At 41.2% G+C, this 6,122-nt stretch overlaps 1 pseudogene; it reads left to right on the top strand.

Annotated features, from left to right (window-relative positions):
- Positions 1–428: 428 nt before the first annotated feature.
- Positions 429–6,122, top strand: LOC122700814 (annotated as a pseudogene).

Raw genomic sequence — 6,122 nt, 5'->3', positions numbered from 1 at the left:
ATCTGACTCCAGCTTCCCCTCTTCCTGGGTTCCTGGCTCCTCACTGGAAGGAAAGTAATCTGATCAAGAAAGCCAAGAAATTGATGTCTGAAAATTTCCTCCAACCAAGAGTATTTGCAGTTTCAAAAAGAATCGCCATGGGTAGGCCATTGTTTACAGAGATGAGAGAAGGAAGGCTTGGGGAGCCAGGGCCCTCACACAAGAGCCCATTTATCATGCTGAATGGACTTTAAAACTCTCTGGACAACCAGGATAAGCTTTTCAACGTGCTGGGTGCTATAAAGAACCTCAGAGCACAAGGTCTCTCTTGTCAATGAGCCGATATTTTGGAGAGGCAAAGCCCACACCTGGCTCTCAGGGCTGGTCTGGAGGGTGAGTGGAGTTGAGAACAGTTGCTATAGCAACTTTGTATGGTGTTAGGGTAATTATCTACACCAACGATTTCCCTGGACCTGAAAATTTGGAATTAAAAATGTTTACTTTGGACTAGTCAAAATCCTAAAGGGAAACTTCCCCTGTTCCAGAGCCTGGATTTTAACTAAGCCTGGCCATGCTTGCTGCCACTTAGCATCCGGGAGACGTGGAGCAGAGGCTCAGCTGTGTGAGTAATCTTGGCCCACCATTTAGCAGCTGTGTGGCCTGGGGCACATTCCTTATCCACTCTCTGCCTCAGTGTCCCCATCTGTAAGCCAAAGACAATTACATAACCTTTCTCATGGGGTTCTTAGGAGGCTTCAAGGCCTCCTTCAGGTAACACACTTAGAACACTGCTGGGAACATAACAAGCAATAAAGAAATGTTACCAGTTACAATTATTACTATGAATATGATGTGTGTTTTGCAGATGAGGAATTGAAGCTCAGAGAAGTTGAGTAATATGTTTAGGGTCTCACACACACACACACACACACACACTTAGATGGAAGAACAGAAACTCAAATTCAAACCCAGGAATTCTGACCCCAAAGCCCAAGAGCTTAATCATTACAGAGAGCAAGTGTTTCTGAAATGATGCCTCCTTACAACCCAAGACTTATTTCTTCAATCTGGGTCTTTTCCAGCCCATAAACTGGAAGAAAAGAGGGAAGTGGGGACATTTGAGAACACCATGGTGCCTGAGAGGCGAATCTGAGGAAAGAATAAACTTGCAGATCTTAAATTCCGGCGTCACCATGGGCATACCACCCATTTCACAATTTCCCCCAGATGGGTCCCAACCCTGGGAATCAGACCTAAGCACAGCAGCAAGGACAAATCCCTGGTGCAAAGCTGCTATGGTTGCTGCTTAAAATTGACTCTGAAGTCGTATTAAGAAGCAAGAAAGCGTCAGCAAACCCAGCCTCCCTGACTCCGACAAGCCTGCGGCAGGCAGGTTATTATTATTATTTATTATTTGTTGATGGATATTCAAAGCCATCAGTCAGGTCTTCCCTCAGGCCAAGAAGCCGAGGAGCAAAAGCAGAGGAAATCCCGCGCTTGGTTCCCAGAGCTGCTTGGGAACTGAGAGTTATTAAAGTACACTTTGCTATTGCTATCAGCTCTGTGGGGTGCTTGACCCTACATCTGACTTCAGGCTTCTGCTATCCCTGCAGCACAGGCAACAGAAAGTCTTACAAATTGCAAAGAGGGATGCTAGGGATGAACAGTGAGGAAGTGGCAAGAAGGTAGAAGATGCTGGGGCTGGTGGAAATGGGGATTTTGTGCCCTTGTTTTGTACCCTTTCAGCCTTAACCTTTCATTACTCCATAACCACTGGACTCAACAAGACCTGAAGATGAAGAAATTGCCCAAGGAAGGATGGATGGAGCTATCAATGGCAATAAAAGTTCATGGAATAAGGAAAGAGAAAGACTTATTTGCCACATCATGTCACAAGGGTGAATATTGACCATATCCCTCACTGGGGGTGTTCAAACTTCTTTTGACCTTGACTGTGCCCCAGAGTTAGAAATACATTTTGCAATATGCCTTAGACCGCCATGTACATACTCATAAGTATGTGTGCAAAAAAAAATGCAAAATTTTCACTTGAATCAATACTTTTACCACACAGAATGTCCTCTGATATTTTCTATCTTATTATCTCTCTCTTTTTTAAAATCTTGATGAAGACCCACAAAATTAACTTCATACCCACCTTAGACCTTGGAAGTAAGAATCCTCTCAGAATGAAGTCAGGGAACCAACAGTTTTGACAAGCACCCCAGTGGTTCTCTTGCACACGAAATTATGCCTTCGACACTCAGCTGCCTCAACTTGCCTTCTCAAGAAACAACTATATATAAAATAGGTAACTAATAAGAACCTACTGTATAGCACAGGGAACTCTCTTCAATACTCTGTAGTGACCTATGTGGAAGTAGAATCTAAGAAAGAGTCGATATATGTATATGTATAACTGACTCATTTTGTTATACAGCAGAAATTCACACAATATTGTAAATCAACTATACTCCAATAAAAAAATTAAGAAAATAAAGATAATTCAATTAAGGAGAAAAAAAAGAAACTATTGAAATCATCCAGGAATTCTCAAAGTCTGGAGGCAGCCAGTTTTATAATGCCTAGTCTTGGTCCATGATGATTAATTTTATGTGGCAACTTAGCTAGGTCATGGTATCCAGTTATTTGTTCAAGTGCTAATCTAGATGCAGCTGTGTAGGTATTTTGTAAATGTGATTAACTATTACAATCAGTTTGCTTTAAGTAAAGCTGATTACACTTTATGAGTGGAACTCATCCAATCAGTTGAGGGCCTTAAGAGCAAAGATTGAGAAGACTGAGATTTTTGGAAAAAGAAATTCTGACTCAAGACTAACAGAAATCCTGCCTGAGCTGCCAGCCTGCCATACGTATTACAGACTTACCAGCCCTCATAATCTCATGAGCCAGTTCCTTAAAATAAATCTTTTTATATATTGTATGTGTGTGAATGTATATGTATATATATTCTACATATGTTTATATATGAATATATGTATTTATATGTTCATATATGTGTGTATATATGTTCTACATATATATTTATATATGAATATATGTATTTATATGTTCATATATGCATGTATATATATATATATATATACAAATATAAGCATGTATACATAAAACTCTTATTGGTTCCTCCTAGAGGTTTGGTTTCTCTGGAGGATCCTGACTGATACAAAATCTAAAGTCACATTTACTATTGAACTTAATATGAAAAAGAGAGTATTTATACTCTGGTAGCAATTAGAAATTGAAACTAAAGGGAAGGAAGAATGGATTCAAAGAGACCTGTAATAGATCTGTAATCTAGGTGAGAAACAAGCCCCGAAGCTTGGGGAGTGGGAATGGAGAGAAAAGAGGGTGTGTTCCCAAGGCATTTATGAGCTATATTTCATGGGAATTAACTGTCTATTTGTTACAGAGGTTGAAGGGGAAGAAGGACTACAAAACTACACCCATAGTTTTGACTTGTTGAGTAGAAATACTAAATAGAGTGAGCAGTTTGTGGAGGAATGATGATGAATTGAAATTTATACATATTACATCTGTGATCTTGCAAAACTCTGCATGTGAAGATACCTAGTAGGCATCTATACAACTGTATGTATGTACATGTGTCTGGATTTTAGAATCAGATCCAATCTAGATAGAGATTTTGGAGTCTTTCATATATTGTATATGAATAAATAGTATTTATTCATGTTGTATATCTATAAATAGTATTTGAAGAGATGGGAGAGATATGTATATTAGTAAAGACACAAACTGTCTGGAGGATACTTATTGGCTCATATGCTTAAAAAGTACCAAGATATGCTGGCATTAGATACAGCTGGGTAAAGATGTCCAAATGTTCAAGCACCCAAATGTTACCACCAAGAATCTGTCTCTCTCCATCTCCATCTTTTATCTCTGCTTCTCCCCTGTCTAGGTGAGGAAATGGATACCAGCGCCTCCTGACTAACATCCTACAAGTTTAGTAACCACAAAAAAATACCATCTCTTTCCAAACAGTTCAAGCAAAAGTTGCATGGCTGAAAGTTTGGGCTGTTCCCCCAGGTCTTTCATGGTTTACATCTCCTCATTCAGGTCTCAACTCAACCATCAGTTTTCAGAGAAGATTTTCTGACCACACTGTCTAAGATAGCTCCCTACCTTAGTCACTCATCTCACCTTTATTCTACTTTATCACTACCTGATATTATCTTGTTATTTATGTATTTAATTCTTTATTACCTGTCTGTATAACTAGAATATAAACTCCATGAGCTCAGAGATAATTTTGGTCCTTTTCACATTGTAGATTCCTGGTCTCTAAAATAGCACCTTCTGGCACGTATTAGGTGTTCATTTAATATGTCCTGAATTAGTAGGCTCTGATGGTGGTGAGAGTATTTACACCAAAAAAATATTACAAATTATGGCTTCCTCCCACTCTGGATGCTGGTTGTTATTTACTGGTACATCAGAATCACATATGCTGAGAGACAGAGAGGTTTTGTTCATTCTACCAAAAGAAATCAATTTGCTTTTACTACAGGAAGGGTGGATGGATACTGGGGGAACAGCTGATGACTGCCATAATAAAGCTGACTAGGAAGAGTTCATAAAACAAGCAGAGGGATATATCAAAGACAAAATCTTGTAATACCCAACATTAAAAGGAGAGGAGGAAGAAGAGGAAGCCACAAAGCACATAGTGAGAAGAGGCAACCAGAAATAATAAAATCAAGTCTATGGTGTTACAGAAGTCAAGGAAAAATTGAATTTCAAGGAGGAATAAATGGCCTATTCTACCTTATGCTGCAGAGATCAAGGTAGCCTAAGATAGTCATTAAAAGCTAGGGTCTTGGCAGTCCTAACAGCACGGTGGAGGCCAGTGTTCTCCGTGTCCAGTCTGCGTCCTCCCCTGGGCGGAGCTGCCACTCTTGCCTGTCTGTTTCCTCATGGTGCTGCCCCAACGCCTGGCAGCATCCACTGACTTAAAGATAATGACACAGGAGTTAATTCTAAACCTAAAAGTCATGTGACTATCAGGCAGGCAGTTTTAGAAGAAATTGGAAATCGGGTTACAACCCAAGCCACACAAGCAGCTCAGAAAGCCTAGAACACTAAAATGCCTGTTCCACCCACCAAAACGACAAATGTCAACAAGCACCCGAAACCTACTGCTTCCGTGAAACCAGTGCAGATGGAAGTGTTGGCTCCAAAGGGTGCTTCTCCTACACCTCAGCACATCTCCATGAAGGAAGAGAACCTCTGCCAAGCTTTCTCTGATGCCTTGCTCTGCAAAATTGAGGATATTGATACTGAGGACTGGGAGAACCCTCAGCTCTGCAGCGACTACGTGAAGGATATCTACCAGTATCTAAGGCAGCTTGAAGTGCTGTAGTCCATAAACCCACATTTCTTAGATGGGAGAGAGAAAACGGCTACATACATGCCATCCTGGTGGACTGGCTGGTGCAAGGGCACTCCAAGTTCAGGCTGCTGCAGGAAATGCTGTACATACGTGTTGCGATCACGGACCGATATTTACAGGCTCAGCCAGTCTCTCCTAAGAAGCTTCAGCTGGTTGGCATTATGGCACTGCTCTTGGCTTCCAAGTACGAGGAATGTTTTCTCCAAACATCATAGGCTTTGTTTACATCACCAACAATGCTTACACCAGTTCTCAAATTTGAGAAATGTAAACTCTGATTTTGAAAGAACTGAAATTTGAGCTGAGCCAACCGTGGCCGCTGCATTTCTAAGGCGGGCATCGAAAGCCGGGAAGGTCGATATTGAACAGCACACTTCAGGCACTCTCATTCACCCTTCAGCTGACTCTCACTGACTATGACATGGTGCACTATCACCCTCCTAAGGTGGTGGCAGCCACTTCCTGCCTGTCCCAGAAGGTTCTAGGTCAAGGAAAATAGAACTTAAAGCAGCAGTATTACACTGGCTACATTGAGAGCGAGGTCATGCGGCACATGGCCAAAAACATCGGGCGTGTCAACGAGAACATGACCAGGTTCACCACTATCAAGAATAAGTATACAAGTAGCAAACTCCTAAAGATCAGCACAATTCCTCAGCTGAATTCAAAAGCCATCCAGGAGCTTGCCTCACCTCTGCTGGGACAGTCCTAG

The sequence above is a fragment of the Cervus elaphus genome, chromosome 9, assembly GCF_910594005.1.
Source record: "Cervus elaphus chromosome 9, mCerEla1.1, whole genome shotgun sequence".
NCBI classification, from domain to species: domain Eukaryota; kingdom Metazoa; phylum Chordata; class Mammalia; order Artiodactyla; family Cervidae; genus Cervus; species Cervus elaphus.
Note: the sequence above shows the minus strand (reverse complement) of the source record. Positions and strands in the feature narration are given on the sequence as shown.